The sequence below is a fragment of the Anomaloglossus baeobatrachus genome, chromosome 12 (genome assembly GCF_048569485.1).
Source record: "Anomaloglossus baeobatrachus isolate aAnoBae1 chromosome 12, aAnoBae1.hap1, whole genome shotgun sequence".
NCBI lineage: Eukaryota > Metazoa > Chordata > Amphibia > Anura > Aromobatidae > Anomaloglossus > Anomaloglossus baeobatrachus.
The window spans coordinates 52896777-52914302 of record NC_134364.1 but is presented as its reverse complement, the minus strand read 5'-3'; positions in this window follow the sequence as shown (position 1 = coordinate 52914302).

Sequence of the window (17526 nt, the reverse complement as noted above, 5' to 3'; positions counted from 1 at the left end):
CCCGAAACTCTGGAGAGTCTCCAGAGCGACGTCCAGGCTGCGTTGACATGCCACTTGAGAGGGTGCCTTGACCAGCAGATCGTCTAAGTAAGGGATCACCGAGTGTCCCTGAGAGTGTAGGACTGCTACCACTGCTGCCATGACCTTGGTGAAGACCCGTGGTGCTGTCGCCAGGCCGAAAGGCAGTGCCACGAACTGAAAGTGTCCGTCCCCTATGGCGAAACGCAGGAAGCGCTGATGCTCTGGTGCAATCGGTACGTGGAGATAAGCATCTCTGATGTCGATTGATGCCAGGAAGTCTCCTTGGGACATTGAGGCGATGACGGAGCGGAGCGATTCCATCCGGAACCGCCTGGTTTTAACGTGTTTGTTGAGCAGTTTTAGGTCCAGAACAGGACGGAAGGATCCGTCCTTTTTCGGTACCACAAACAAGTTGGAGTAAAAACCGTGACCCTGTTGCTGAAGAGGAACAGGGATCACCACTCCTTCCGCCTTCAGAGTGCACACCGCCTGAAGAAGAGCATCGGCTCTCTCGGGGGGCGGAGATGTTCTGAAAAATCGAGTCGGAGGACGAGAGCTGAACTCTATCCTGTAACCGTGGGATAGAATGTCTCTCACCCATCGGTCTTTTACCTGTGGCAGCCAGGTGTCGCAAAAGCGGGAAAGCCTGCCACCGACCGAGGATGCGGAGTGAGGAGGCCGAAAGTCATGAGGAGGCCGCCTTGGGAGCGGTTCCTCCGGCGGTCTTTTTAGGACGTGACTTAGACCGCCATGAATCGGAGTTCCTCTGATCCTTTTGAGGCCTTTTGGACGAGGAGAACTGAGACCTTCCCGCGGGCCGAAAGGACCGAAACCTCGATTGTACCTCCCGTGGTTGAGGTCTGTTTGGTTTGGACTGGGGTAAAGATGAGTCCTTTCCCTTGGATTATTTAATGATTTCGTCCAATCGTTCCCCAGCGTCAGAAGAGCTGACAGGAATGGCTGCCGGCGTTCTGTGGGGAGGAGGGGGCCGTGGGCGTGCCCTAGAAAGTGCGGGAATCTGGAGCCCCACTGAGTTGAATGAGGGGGGAGGAGGATACAGAGTATGCTCCAGCCCTCAGCGCTGACGTTCTGTGCAGCGTCCCGCCCTTCCCCTGACTGACAGGCCTGGGGGCGGGAATATGCGCTACTAGGCCGCAAAAGCCGGGGACTAAAGTTATAAGCGCGGCCGGCATATAAGCGCGGCCGGCGCAGTAGTCCCCGGCGCACTAACACACCCAGCAGTGCTGCAGTGTATATGGTACCAGCGCTCCATGCGCGGTCCCCACGGGGACACAGAGTACCTCACAGCGCGGCCTGCGCGGTAGTCCCCGGCGCACTAACACACCCAGCAGTGCTGCAGTGTATGTGGCACCAGCGCTCCATGCGCGGTCCCCACGGGGACACAGAGTACCTCACAGTAGCAGGGCCTTGTCCCTGACGATACTCGGCTCCTGTCCAGCAGATTCCCCAGGGGCTGCGGAGGGAGCACGGCCTCAGTGCCGGGAGACCGAATAGGATCCCACTTCACCCAGAGCCCATTAAGGGATGGGGAAGGAAAACAGCATGTGGCTCCTGCCTATGTACCCGCAATGGGTACCTCAACCTTAACAGCACCGCCGACCAAAGTGGGGTGAGAAGGGAGCATGCTGGGGGCCCTATATGGGCCCTCTTTTCTTCCATCCGACATAGTCAGCAGCTGCTGCTGACTAAGATGTGGAGCTATGCGTGGATGTCAGCCTCCTTCGCACAAAGCATAAAAACTGAGGAGCCCGTGATGCACGGGGGGTGTATAGGCAGAAGGGGAGGGGCTTTACACTTTTAAGTGTAATACTTTGTGTGGCCTCCGGAGGCAGAAGCTATACACCCAATTGTCTGGGTCTCCCAATGGAGCGACAAAGAAAACACAAATACCTGATAGTACAAAAAGGTCCTCAGATCACACAATCTGCATTCCGTCCTATATCAGGCGCTCTTGTCATACCAATGAACAGAAAACAGGAACAATTACAAATTCAAGAAGCAACAAACACGTGGACTTATAGGAGCAAAACTCCAAACATAGCTGCAGGGAGCTTCCCAGCTAAGCAACTGAGAGGGAAGATCCCTGCATGCAAATAAACGGACAATAACCACAATAATTGACAACCCAGATAAGAACAAAAGAACAAAAACAACATAAGAAAGAACCAAGCACTTATCTGGGGTAGATGTGGTCAGAAGCAAGATGAAAAGGCTGCTGAGCTAAAGGACAATGATAACCGGGTCAGACTGCCAGGAGGCCAAGGTTTAAATAGGCAGAGCGTTAGCAATGGAAACGCCTATTGCTCCAACACACCTGGTCTCTCTCCAAACCATTCCTGGCCACAAGAGGGAGCCGCAAAGCAGCAAAAGCATAACTGACATTCACAACAGACCATTATTCCAACAGGTTGTAGTCGAGGTCAGGTAGAAAAAAACCCCCCAAAACATACTGTATTTTTAGACTACAAGATGCACTTTACTATAAAAACACACTCCAGTTTTAGACATCAATAATGGGAAAAATATTATTTTTCACTAATTAAAACATTCCTGGATGTGGAAATCAGCAGAGGAGTCAACAAAGTGTTCCAAGGCTGTGTTCACACACTGAAGCCATGCAATAATAAGTTATAGTACTGCAACGTGTGTGGAAAATCAATGGAACGGAATGCATTTTGTGTGTATTATATACAATATATATATATATGTAACGTCAGTCCCCGCCAGGTCCTGAGGGGGGCGCGTTTCCTCTCACCTGCCCAGCCCCAGCATGGCCCCCGCACGCGCATTCCAGCGGCAGCGTCCTTCCTCTTACCTGTCCCTCGCCCTCTTTCTTAACGTGATAGCGTCCCATTGCCTGGAAGTAACCTCAGAGGTTACCCGTTACCTAAAAGGTATATAAGTTCACCTTCCCTGACAGAAGGCGTCCGAGCAAACGCTGCTTCTAGTGCGCTGCTAGTATTCAGGCCCGTGTGCTGTTGTATTGTATCTTTGCATCTGCTGCCCATTCCTAACCTTTGTCTCATCCTAGTGCCATACCTGCTGTGGACGCCACACTTGTGTAATACCTGCAGTGGACGCCATACCTGTGCCATACTTGCTGTGGACCCCGTATGTGTGTCATACCTGCCAGGGCTGTGGAGTCGGAGTCGGAGCTCATTTTGGTGGAGTCGGAGTCGAACTCGGTATAAAACGTACCGACTTCGACTCCTAAAAAAGAGAATTTTGTTACTTACCGTAAATTCTTTTTCTTATAGTTCCGTCATGGGAGACCCAGACCATGGGTGTATAGCTACTGCCTCCGGAGGACACACAAAGTTACTACACTCAAAACGTGTAGCTCCTCCCTCCTAGCATATACACCCCCTGCTAGCCAGTCCTAGCCAGTTTAGTGCAAAAGCTGAAGGAGGACATCCACCCACAAGAAGAGACAGAGTAAAATCCGGAAGAACCGGAACCTCTGTCTACAACAATAACAGCCGGTGAAGACACACGGAACAAGAAACCTGCCAACAGGCAATAGGGAAGGTGCTGGGTCTCCCATGACGGAACTATAAGAAAAAGAATTTACGGTAAGTAACAAAATTCTCTTTTTCTTTATCGTTCCTATGGGAGACCCAGACAATGGGACGTTCAAAAGCAGTCCATGGGTGGGAATAAACAGACAACTGAGAAGCAGGCAAACCCAACTTCACAAATGGGCGACAGACGCCTGAAAGATGCGTCTGCCCAAACCCGCGTCTGCCAAAGCAAGAGCATGCCTTGGATAGAGCTTCGAAAAAGTATGCAGACTAATTCGAGCTGCAGTCTGACAGACCTACTGAGCCGTAGCCTGGCGTGAAAGCCCAAAAGGCACCGACAGGTCTGATCAAATGTGCTCTAATCCCCGGCGGGGAAGGCACTTGAGTACACTTGTAGGCCTCGGAAATGGCCGACCTAAGCCAACGAACCAGGGTCGGCTTAGATGCCGAGAGACCGCTACGCTGACTAGCAGTCAGTACTAGAGAGAGGTGCACCGCCTAATAACGGCGGTGCGAGACACATAGATCCGGGGCGCCCGCACCAGATCCAGGATATGCAACGCTTCCTCAAAGCGATGAACAGGAGCCGGACAAAAGGAAGGCAGGAAAATTGCCCCGGATAAGGTGGAAGCTGTAACCACCTTAGGGAAAAAAGTCCGGAGTCGGACGGAGACCACCTTGTCTTGATGCAAAAGACCAAAACAAAAAGGGGGTGACTCAGAGAAAGTGCCACCAGAACTCCCTGGCGGGAAATTATAGCCACTAGAAAGACTACTTTCTGTGAAATATGAAACAAAGAAACCTCCCTAAGAGGCGCAAAGGGGGGTTTCCGGGAACCGGGAGGACCGGATTAAGGTCCTAGGGCTCCATAGGCCGCCGGAAAGGCGGAATGATGTGAGATGCGCCCTTAAAGGAGCGCACCGGAGCCAGCCGGACGATACGCCGCTGGCACATACTGACAGAGCCGAGACCTGTCCCTTAATGAGGGATAGTCCTAGCTGTAGACCGGACTGTGGAAGGGACAGGAGGGTCGGCAAGGCTAAAAAGGTCCAAGGACACTTTGGAGCTCGAGTCATAGCGGAGATGACTTCAGGAAGGATACCAGAAGTCGCCAAGATCCAGGACTCAATAGCTACGCCGTCAATCTGAGAATCCAGAATTCTGACGGAAAAAACGGACCTTTTGAGAAAAGGTCTGGACGGTCCGGAAGATGCCATGGCAACCTAACGGACAAAGGGAGCAGGTCAGGGTACCAAGCCTGCCTGGGTCAGTCTGGAGTAAGAGAATGACCCGATGGCCCCCTTTACTGATCTTGCGCAGGACTCTGGGCAAGAGGTAGAGACGAAGCTGGGATCAAACATGAGCCAGTGTGTCTACCGCAAAACCTGAGGATTGTGGACCACGGTTGGACAGCTGAAATAGTCTGCCTCGCAGTTTTGACATCTAGGATGTGGGCTGCGGATACGGTGGACTAGGAGTCCCTTGTCCACTGAAGAATGTTGAGGCGCCAAGATTGCCAGGCGGCTGAGTGTCCCGCCCTGGAAGTCGATGTAGGAAAACGCTGTCACGTTTTCCGACTGGACTCGAATGTGCCTAGCCGCCAACAGATGGTGAAGGCGTAGAGAGCTAGAAAAAGAGCTCTGATTTCCAGCCTATTGATCCAGAGGGCTGAGCGGACAGAGTCCAAGCGCCCTGCGCTCCACGGTGGAGATATACTGCTCCCAAGGCGGAAAGACCAGCACCCTGGTGAGGATCACCCGGGACGGGCCAGGAAGGAGCATCCCTGAGACAGAGAGGCCGAAACCACCACTGAAAACGAGCCCCTGGTCAGTGGCAAAGCCACCACCCCGTGGAAGGAGGGAGTTCGCGTGTACAGCGGAAAACATCCAGTCTCAGAGGACGCAGGAGAAACTGGGCAAGGAATCGCTTCCATTGACGCCACAGTCTGACCAGCACCAGTATTTAGTGTCTGATAGAACGACGTCGACCGCCAGCGGAGGGACTACTGATCGACTAAGAGCAGCTTCACAAGAGCCGACAGAGTCTCGAATTGCGTCCCTGAGAACCTCTGGTTCGAAGTCAGAGTGGACTTGAACAGAATGACAAGCCACCCGAATAGGTTAGAGTGGCGAGAGTAAGCGAAGTACTCTGCTAAGAGTCTGCACTGGATGAAGCCCCGAGAAGAAGGCCGTCCAGGGCAAACGATCACTGCCAATCCCTAAGGGTGCAGGACCTTAATCACAGCAGCCCCAATGAGAATACTCGAGGGGCCGTGGCTAACCCCAAGGGAAGAGCCACGAATTGGACCACTCCGATGGCAAAACGTAGTCAACGCTGGTGTGAAACTGCGATTGACCCCTGCCGAAAAGCATCTCTGATGCCGATGGCTGCTAGGGAATCTCCTTGGGTTCTTGATTGATCCGGTGAAAAAAAACACACGGAACAAGACCGAGGCTCCATGTGAAAATGCCACACCTGACCATGCTGAAAAAGCTAAAGATCTAGGTCGGAAGGCACCGCCCTCTTCGGGGACTAGAAATAGATTTGAACAAAAATCTCAGAACCGTTCCCAGTCGAGAACCGGTACAATTACTCCATTGGCCTGCAAGAAATGCCACGGCCTGTGAGAAGGCGGCGGCCTTGGAGCCGGGAGGTGACAGAAAAAAATCTGTTTGGCGGGTGGACAGAAATCCATCCTGTAGCCATGGGAGATATGATCCCGCCCCCACTGAACGGAGACGTGGTAGAACCATACGTCGCCAAGTGGAGAGAGCCTGCCACCGACCAAGGAGGTGGTTGGCGTGGCTAGATAGCTCGGAGGAAGCTGACTCCGTGGTAGCATCTCCTGCGGTCTTTTGAAGACGCAGCTTCAAGCTATTTGGTTCTATGAACCAAGGCCGAGCTAGAGGACGATCAGATGGAGGAACGCCACCAAAACCTCAACTGATTCCTGTCCTGGACAGGTTCCCTGGTTTAGGTTTGTGGCAAGGAAGAACTCTCCCCGCCAAGAGCTTCCTGAATTTCATCCAGTTGGTTCCGAAGAGACTGGTCCCACCAAAGGGGAGCCCAGCAAGGAACCCCTATAGAGGCATCTGCTTTCCATTACCGAAGCCACAGGAGCCTGCGGATAGCGAGGAAAGTAGCCAAGACCACCGCCGTGCGGTGTCCAGCATGGCAGACCTGGCATAGGATGAAAAGACTGAAGTCTGGAAGTTCAGGCAACCGTTTTGGGCATAGAGTCCCTGTGAGGGAATGCATCTCCTCCAGACAAGCAGAGAAGGTACAAAAGAACCGCACTGCCGTAAAGCTGAGGAGAACGAAGCTGCTGCCGCCCTAATACCGACTTGGCCCAAGGACAACCGGGCGGACCGCAAAACCTTAAGTGAGGAGCTATCAGCCACTGACATAACGGTCCGGGCTGAGCCACCTGAGGTGACTGAGCCCACTTCTTGACCACCATTGGTGGACAGGAGAAACACAGTCCTCAGAATCACGCTTCATGGGAAGCGACTGTCAGAGCGGACCCTGGGCTTGGTCACAGGGGCCTGAAAACTGGAGTGGTTAAGGAACACACTTTGTGTTCTCCTAGGTAAGGTAACTCCGGCGGAATGGGGTCCAGTACAAAATTAATGTACCGTGGGAGCCCTATAGAGGTGCCGTCAGCCACTGATACAACTATCCGGGCTGAAAGTCTGGACACTGGAGGGGCCACGTTTGGCGAATGAGTACACTCCTTGACCACCTCTGATGGGAGGGGGAAACAGGCCGCAGAACCCCGCTTTGGGGTCTGCAGGACAGGCTGTGAGCTTGGACGCAGCAGGCTGAAAACTGGAGTGGTTAAAGAACACACTCCTCGTCCTGTTAAAGGTATACTGATGCCTTTCTGCCAGCGGGGAATACTCCCCTGATACGGGCGGATGGAGGTCCAGTACAAGTATAATGGACGCAATCCAATCATTTGGCTCTGCGTCACGTACGGACGGATCAATGTACATAAAGTAGCGTCCGAGCCCCTGGTAGAGACATCCTCCTCGTCCAGTGAGTCAGCTCGTAATCGGAGCTGCGGGACGGGGAAGGACAGGGGACCCTGCGTCTCCCTGTCAGGAGGACGGGGTCTGAGCCCAGAAGGAGAGTCCTTTGTGAGCTTTATTGAGCGAGCTGAAGCAGAAAACGCCCTGAGAGGGGAGCTGCATGCTCAGCAGATGCCAGGACAGCCGACCCCTGGAAATAGGATTCCCTCAGGGGTCAGCCACCGAAACCGGAGCAGATGGAGGGGCCACTAATTAGCAATCATTCGGCTCTGCCTCCAAGCTGAGGGGCCACCATGGTTATGAGCTCGGTACAGCCGTACGAGACTACCTGCAGTGCATATAAAAACAACCTGCAGCCCTGCTCTGTGAGACATGCTGCAGAGGTGGGGGCTCTGTCAAGACTGGCCCCCAGCATATATAAACCGATAAAACAAGCAGCTGCACAACCGGAGGTTGTGGCTGCCAATCGTTTAAACAGACATGTCTGTGCCCCCTGGTCCCTCAGCCCAGGTCCCCACTTGTCACACTGTGGAATCTCTGTGCCCATGCAGGCACAGAGAACGCTGAGAACATGGCGACCGGAGCGAGGAGAGGGGGCGGGGCCTACTCTGAGAGCGGCAAAAGGATTCTGTCAGTGAGGTAGCCAGGGGAGGGAATCTTTCCTCAATGAGGAGTGTCCCTTCGCTTGTGCTGCACAGCCGCTGGGCGGAGCTACACTGCCTCTCTGCATGACTGACATGCAGAGACAGTGGAAACCGAAACTAGGCCCCAGGCGAAGCCGGGGCCTAGAGTAAAACATGCGGCCGACGTGCAGGCACCATCGGCGCGGTTCTCCAGTGAAAACTGGAGAACCGGCCGGAAATGTTATAAAACACATTCCCCCAATAAATAAACATAAAGGACCCTTGGAAAGACCACTTTCTGTGGTAATAACGTCTCATATACTTAGCTTGTGAGACGCAGGTTGCCAGGGTCCTGGGGGGTGATAGCTCCGTCCAGCAGGGTCCTGCCAAAGGGCTGCGGATGGAGACCGGTCTCCTGCAAAGCAGTGAGAACCGTGTTGGCTCCCACTTCAAGCCAGAGCCCCAGCATGGGATGGTGAAGGAGCGCGGCATGAAAGGGATACAGCCCTGAAATCAACCTTAACAGCAGCCCCGCAGTGGGGTGTGAAGGGACATGCCGGGAGTCCAGACTGGACCCGCTTTTAGGAAAAATCAAAAATCAAAATCAGAGAATGCATGTGTGTGTGACCTCCTGAAACACAAAGCATTAAACTGGCTAGGACTGGCTAGCAGGGGGTGTATATGCTAGGAGGGAGGAGCTACACGTTTTGAGTGTAGTAACTTTGTGTGTCCTCCGGAGGCAGTAGCTATACACCCATGGTCTGGGTCTCCCATAGGAACGATAAAGAAATATATAATAAATTGGGGGCAGTAGTGCAATGCAGAATGTGCTGAATATTTTACTAAATAATAAGATTTAGTATAATGCTTATATTTAAGTGAAAAATGTATTGTAGTACAATGTGAACATTAGACATTTAATTATTTTTATGATACAATAATCAAGATATTTAGATAGAACATAAAACATAAAAGTTGGAATACAACTTTAGAACACAAAAAACTAATAAATTGTAAATATGTAATACCATATGTAATATATATATTTATATACATACACAAGATATATATGTAATCTACTGTATATTACGTAGTGTATTACATATTTACAATTTATTACAGTTTGTGTTCTAAAGTTGTATCCAATAAAAATATTTTATGTTCTATCCAAATATCTTGATTATTGTATCATAAAAATTATTAAATGTCTGATGTTCACATAGACCTGTTCATGTATTACAATAAATTTTTCACCTAACTATAAGCAATATACAGTGCCTACAAGTAGTCTTCAACCCCCTGCAGATTTAGCAGGTTTGATAAGATGCAAATAAGTTAGAGCCTGCAAACTTCAAACAAGAGCAGGATTTATTAACAGATGCATAAATCTTACAAACCAACAAGTTATGTTGCTCAGTTAAATTTTAATACATTTTCAACATAAAAGTGTGGGTCAATTCTTATTCAACCCCTAGGTTTAATATTTTGTGGAATAACCCTTGTTTGCAATTACAGCTAATAATCGTCTTTTATAAGACCTGATCAGGCCGGCACAGGTCTCTGGAGTTATCTTGGCCCACTCCTCCATGCAGATCTTCTCCAAGTTATCTAGGTTCTTTGGGTGTCTCATGTGGACTTTAATCTTGAGCTCCTTCCACAAGTTTTCAATTGGGTTAAGGTCAGGAGACTGACTAGGCCACTGCAACACCTTGATTTTTTCCCTCTTGAACCAGGCCTTGGTTTTCTTGGCTGTGTGCTTTGGGTCGTTGTCTTGTTGGAAGATGAAATGACGACTCCGATCCTTGATGGAGGAGCGGAGGTTCTTGGCCAAAATCTCCAGGTAGGCCGTGCTATCCATCTTCCCATGGATGCGGACCAGATGGCCAGGCCCCTTGGCTGAGAAACAGCCCCACAGCATGATGCTGCCACCACCATGCTTGACTGTAGGGATGGTATTCTTGGGGTCGTATGCAGTGCCATCCAGTCTCCAAACGTCATGTGTGGTTGGCACCAAAGATCTCGATCTTGGTCTCATCAGACCAGAGAACCTTGAACCAGTCTGTCTCAGAGTCCTCCAAGTGATCATGAGCAAACTGTAGACGAGCCTTGACATGACGCTTTGAAACTAAAGCTACCTTACGGGCTCGTCTGGAACGAGACCATTGCGGTGGAGTTCGTTACTTATGGTATTGACTGAAACCAATGTCCCCACTGCCATGAGATCTTCCCGGAGCTCCTTCCTTGTTGACTCTTCGGACAAGCCTGGCCTCGGCACGGGTGGAAACTTTCAAATGCTGTCCAGGCCGTGGAAGGCTAACAGTAGTTCCATAAGCCTTCCACTTCCGAATGATGCTCCCAACAGTGGAGGCAGGCAGGCCCAACTCCTTGGAAAGGGTTTTGTACCCCTTGGCAGCCTTGTGACCCTCCACGATCTTGTCTCTGATGGCCTTGGAATGCTCCTTTGTCTTTCCCATGTTGACCAAGTATGAGTGCTATTCACAAGTTTGGGGAGGGTCTTAATTAGTCAGAAAAGGCTGGAAAAAGAGATAATTAATCCAAACATGTGAAGCTCATTGTTCTTTGTGCCTGCTAGTCGCTTCCTCAAGGGAGTCCGCTGCACGGTCCAGTGGGTCCACTGTACACACTGTATATATACAGTACAGACCAAAAGTTTGGACACACCTTCTCATTCAAAGAGTTTTCTTTATTTTCATGACTCTGAAAGAAGGGAATTTTGTTACTTACCGTAAATTCCTTTTCTTCTAGCTCTTATTGGGAGACCCAGACGATTGGGGTATAGCTACTGCCCTCCGGAGGCCACACAAAGCACTACACCAAAAGTGCAAGGCCCCTCCCCTTCTGGCTATACCCCCCCGTGGTATCACGGGTACTCCAGTTTTAGTGCCAAAGCAAGAAGGAGGAAGCCAACAACTGGTTTAAACAAATTAACTCCGATTAACATCGGAGAACTGAAAAACCGTTCAACATGAACAACATGTGTACCCGCAAACAGCAAAAACAATCCCGAAGGACAACAGGGCGGGTGCTGGGTCTCCCAATAAGAGCTAGAAGAAAAGGAATTTACGGTAAGTAACAAAATTCCCTTCTTCTTCAGCGCTCTATTGGGAGACCCAGACGATTGGGACGTCCAAAAGCTGTCCCTGGGTGGGTAACGAAATACCTCATGTTAGAGCTGCAAAACAGCCCTCCCCTACGGGGATGTCACTGCCGCCTGCAGGACTCTTCTACCTAAGCTGGCATCCGCCGAAGCATAGGTATGCACCTGATAATGCTTGGTGAAAGTGTGCAGACTCGACCAGGTAGCTGCCTGACACACCTGTTGAGCCGAAGCCTGGTGCCGTAATGCCCAGGACGCACCCACGGCTCTGGTTGAGTGGGCTTTTAGCCCTGAAGGAACCGGAAGCCCAGCAGAACGGTAGGCCTCTATAATTGGTTCTTTGATCCATCGAGCCAAGGTAGCTTTAGAAGCCTGCAACCCCTTGCGCGGACCGGCGACAAGGACAAAAAGTGCATCGGAACGGCGCATGGGCGCCGTGCGGGAAATGTAGATCCTGAGAGCTCTCACCAGATCTAGCAAACGCAAGTCCTTTTCATACCGGTGAACCGGATGAGGATAAAAGGAAGGCAAGGATATATCCTGATTAAGATGAAACGAGGATACGACCTTAGGGAGAAACTCCGGAATGGGGCGCAGCACTACTTTGTCCTGGTGGAACACCAAGAAGGGAGCCTTGGATGACAGAGCTGCCAGCTCAGACACTCGCCGAAGCGATGTGATCGCAACAAGAAACGCCACTTTCTGTGACAGGCGAGAAAAAGAAACTTCTTTGAGAGGCTCGAAAGGCGGCTTCTGGAGAGCAACTAGTACTCTGTTCAGATCCCATGGATCCAACGGCCGCTTGTACGGGGGCACAATATGACAGACCCCCTGCAGGAACGTGCGCACCTTAGGAAGACGTGCTAGACGCTTCTGAAAAAACACGGATAGTGCCGAGACTTGCCCTTTAAGGGAGCTGAGCGACAAGCCCTTTTCCAACCCTGATTGCAGGAAAGACAGAAAAGTGGGCAATGCAAATGGCCAGGGAGACACTCCCTGAGCAGAGCACCAGGTTAAGAAAATCTTCCACGTTCTGTGGTAGATCTTAGCAGAAGTTGACTTCCTAGCTTGTCTCATTGTGGCTACCACTCCCTGGGATAAGCCTGTTGACGATAGGATCCAGGACTCAATGGCCACACAGTCAGGTTCAGGGCCGCAGAATTCTGATGGAAAAACGGCCCTTGAGACAGCAGGTCTGGACGGTCTGGAAGTGACCACGGTCGGCCGACCGTGAGATGCCACAGATCCGGATACCACGATCTCCTCGGCCAGTCTGGGGCGACGAGTATGATGCGGCTGCAATCGGATCTGATCTTGCGTAATACTCTGGGCAAGAGTGCCAGAGGCGGGAATACATATGGGAGGCGGAACTGCGACCAATCTTGCACCAAGGCGTCTGCCGCCAGAGCTCTTTGATCGCGCGACCGCGCCATGAATGCCGGGACCTTGTTGTTGTGCCGAGACGCCATTAGGTCGACGTCCGGCACCCCCCAGCGGCGACAGATTTCTTGAAACACGTCCGGGTGAAGGGACCATTCCCCTGCGTCCATACCCTGGCGACTGAGGAAGTCTGCTTCCCAGTTTTCTACGCCTGGGATGTGAACCGCGGAGATGGTGGATGCTGTGTCCTCCACCCAATTCAGAATGCGCCGGACTTCCTGAAAGGCTTGCCGGCTGCGCGTCCCTCCTTGGTGGTTGATGTATGCCACCGCTGTGGAGTTGTCCGACTGGATTCGGATCTGCTTTCCTTCCAGCCACTGTTGAAAGGCTAGTAGGGCAAGATACACTGCCCTGATTTCCAGAACATTGATCTGAAGGGTGGACTCTTGCGGAGTCCACGTCCCCTGAGCCCTGTGGTGTAGAAACACTGCTCCCCACCCCGACAGACTCGCATCTGTCGTGACCACTGCCCAGGATGGGGGCAGGAAGGATCTTCCCTGAGACAATGAGGTGGGAAGGAGCCACCATTGTAGAGAGTCCTTGGCCGTCTGGGAAAGAGAGACTTTCCTGTCTAGGGAAGTTGTCTTCCCGTCCCATTGGCGGAGAATGTCCCATTGAAGTGGACGCAGATGAAACTGCGCAAAGGGAACTGCTTCCATGGCTGCCACCATCTTCCCTAGGAAGTGCATGAGGCGCCGCAAGGGGTGCGACTGGCCCTGAAGGAGAGATTGCACCCCTGTCTGTAAGGACCGCTGCTTGTTTAGCGGAAGCTTCACTCTCGCTGCTCGAGTATGGAACTCCATGCCAAGATACGTTAGTGACTGTGTCGGTGACAGATTTGACTTTGGAAAGTTGATGATCCATCCAAAAGTCTGGAGAGTCTCCAGCGTAGCATGTAGACTGAGTTGGCATGCCTCTTGAGAGGGTGCCTTGACAAGTAGATCGTCTAGGTAAGGGATCACCGAGTGTCCCTGAGAGTGCAAGACTGCTACCACCGCCGCCATGACCTTGGTGAAGACCCGGGGGGCTGTCGCCAGACCGAATGGCAGAGCTACGAACTGAAGATGGTCGTCTCCTATCACAAAACGTAGAAAACGTTGATGTTCTGTAGCAATTGGCACGTGGAGATAAGCATCTTTGATGTCTATTGAGGCAAGGAAGTCTCCTTGAGACATTGAGGCAATGACAGAACGGAGGGTTTCCATCCGGAACCGTCTGGCGTGCACATGTTTGTTGAGCAGTTTTAGGTCCAGAACAGGACGGAACGAGCCGTCCTTTTTTGGCACCACAAAGAGATTGGAGTAAAACCCTCTCCCTTGTTCCTGAGACGGTACAGGAACCACTACTCCTTCCGCTCTTAGGGAGTCCACCGCCTGCCGCAGGACATCTACACGGTCTGGATGTGGGGAGGTTCTGAAGAACCGAGCTGGAGGACGAGAACTGAACTCGATTCTGTACCCGCGAGACAAAATGTCTGTCACCCACCGGTCTTTGACCTGTGACATCCAAGTGTCGTAAAAGCGGGAGAGCCTGCCCCCGACCGGAGATGCGGAGGGAGGGGACTGGAAGTCATGAGGTAGCCGCTTTGGAAGCGGTTCCTCCATTTGCTTTCTTGGGGCGTGAGTGAGCCCGCCAGGAATCTGAGTTTCTTTGCGTCCTCTGAGTCCCTTTGGACGAGGAGAATTGTATTTTGCCCGAACCTCGAAAGGACTGAAACTTCTGCTGCCACTTTCTCTGCTGAGGTTTGCTTGATCTGGGCTGGGGTAAAGAGGAGTCTTTACCCTTGGACTGTTTAATGATGTCAGCCAATGGCTCGCCAAACAGTCTATCTCTAGATAAAGGCAAGCTGGTTAAACATTTTTTGGAACCAGCATCTGCTTTCCAGTCCTTTAACCACAATGCCCTGCGCAAAACTACCGAATTGGCAGACGCCATTGAGGTGCGGCTGGTAGATTCTAGGACCGCATTGATAGCGTAAGAGGCAAACGCAGACATCTGCGAGGTAAGGTGCGCCACTTGCGGCACCGCTGGATGTATGATAGCATCCACTTTTGCTAAACCAGCTGAAATAGCTTGGAGTGCCCATACGGCTGCGAATGCTGGAGCAAACGACGCGCCGATAGCTTCATAGACAGATTTTAACCAAAGGTCCATCTGTCTGTCATTGGCATCCTTAAGTGAAGCGCCATCCTCCACTGCAACTATGGATCTAGCTGCAAGCTTGGAAATCGGGGGGTCCACCTTTGGACACTGGGTCCAGCGCTTGACCACATCAGGTGGGAAAGGATAACGTGTATCCTTAGAACGTTTAGAGAAACGCTTTTCTGGATGAGCGTCGTGTTTCTGGATTGATTCTCTGAAGTCAGAGTGATCCAACAGAGCACTTAATTTACGCTTGGGATAGAGGAAACGAAACTTCTCCTGCTCTGCCGCTGCCTCTTCTGCTGAAGGGGCTGGGGGAGAAATATCTAACAGCCTATTGATGGCTGAGATAAGATCGTTTACCATGGCGTCCCCATCCGGGGTATCCAGATTGAGAGGGGTTCCAGGATTAGACTCCTGATCACTCTCTTCAGACACATCACATGGAGACTGATTGCGCTGAGACCCTGAGCAGTGTGATGACGTTGAGGGTCTTTCCCAGCGAGCCCGCTTGGGGTGGCTGGGGCAATCATCTGAGTCATTATACTCATCCTGAGAAGCCGGGGACCCCCTTGCAGTCTGGATTAAATCCAACTGCGGAGGATTAGAGGACATAGACCTCGCCGTGTCCATAGACTGAGCCCCAGGCATGGATTGCAAAGTTTCCAGGATTTTTGCCATAGCCACAGACATATTATCCGCAAAAACTGCAAAGTCTGTCCCTGACACCGGGGCAGGACTTACAAGCGTCTCAGCCTGGGTCACTACCTCTCCGGACTCCGGCTGGCGAAGCAGCACCGGATCTGAGCATTGCACACAATGGGGGTCATTGGAGCCTGCTGGTAGAGCAGCCCCACATGCAGCACACGCAGTGCACACAGCCCTAGCCTTGGCAGCCTTGCGTCTTGTGGATGACATGTTGCTGCCTCCTCAGAGCGATCTGGGGTATACAGCCAGGAAGCGACCTCACAGTGCAAGAAATCAATAAATATCTATGTCCAGTGACACAGTACACTAATACACAGTAAGGCACTAGAGGGGCCAGCTGAAAATCCGCTTACCGCCCGCTTAAGAGCGGGTGTGTGGTCTCCCAAAGCCCCTCAGTCTAGGTCTCCCAGAGCCTTGCGTCCTTCCTCCAGCCAGACATGCATGTAATGGCTGCCGGCGTCCTGAGAGAGGAAGGGGGGCGGGCCCTGGGCGTTCCTGACCAAGAGCGGGAAGCCTGCTTCCCTCTGTGCCTAGTGAGAGGGCTGGAGCATGTAAATCAGGCTCCAGCCCTCGTCGCTGCCGTGAAACAGCGTCTCTCCCCTACCCTGATTGACAGGGTGGGGGCGGGAACGATCGGAGCTGCCGGCGTCCTAGGCCCAAAAGCCGGGGACTAGAGTTATAAACGCCCCCGCCGTAAAAGCGCGGTCGGCGTATCCCCGGCGCACCACAAGTCACAGCAGCGCCGCCGGTCCAGTGAGGGTCGGCGCTGCGTTCCCAGAACACAAAGTCCCCCAGATAACTGTAGGAACACCAGCTCAGTGTACGGTCCCCGGCGCACTACAACGCCCAGCCAGCCCGGAGTGCGTCTGTGCCTGCCGGGGACACAGAGTACCTGTATGATGCAGGGCCCGGTCCCTGATGGTACTCCTGCTCGGCATCCACCAGGTGCTATGGGTCTGTGGATGGAGCCCGGCGTCAGAGCTTTGAGGCCGGCAGGATCCCACTTCCACAGAGCCCCCAAGGGGATGTGGAAGGAAAACAGCATGTGAGGCTCCAGCCCTGTACCAGCAATAGGTACCTCAACCTTACAACACCATCCAGGGGTGAGAAGGGAGCATGCTGGGAGCCCTATATGGGCCCTCTTTTCTTCCATCCGAAATAGTCAGCAGCTACTGCTGACTAAAATCTGTGGAGCTATGCATGGAATGTCTGACCTCCTTCGCACACAAAGCTAAAACTGGAGTACCCGTGATACCACGGGGGGGTATAGCCAGAAGGGGAGGGGCCTTGCACTTTTGGTGTAGTGCTTTGTGTGGCCTCCGGAGGGCAGTAGCTATACCCCAATCGTCTGGGTCTCCCAATAGAGCGCTGAAGAAATTGTAGATTCACATTGAAGGCATCAAAACTATGAATTAACACATGTGGAATGAAATACTTAACAAGAAAGTGTGAAACAACTGAAAATAGGTCTTATATTATAGGTTCTTCAAAGTAGCCACCTTTTGCTTTCATTACTGCTTTGCACACTCTTGACATTCTCTTGATGAGCTTCAAGAGGTAGTCACCGGAAATGGTCTTCCAACAGTCTATATGGCCAAGTCCCTTGCTTCCCATACACAGGTAGGTTTCAACCACACAGAGGTAACATTTGGTTAGGTACTCATGCACATAAGCAGGTTTTAACCGCATATAGAGGTAACATTTGGTTAGGGAACCCAGAAATAAGAAATTACCGTGAAGTTGGTTATGGGGCAGTAATGAATTGATCAATATATTAGATAAATATCTCTTTTTTCAAATAATCCTCAGCAGTTATGCAATGTCACATTTCAATTTTTTCAATTTTTCATATGGCTAATTGTATTTTTCATTCCTTATGTATTATAAAACAGTTATGCTTG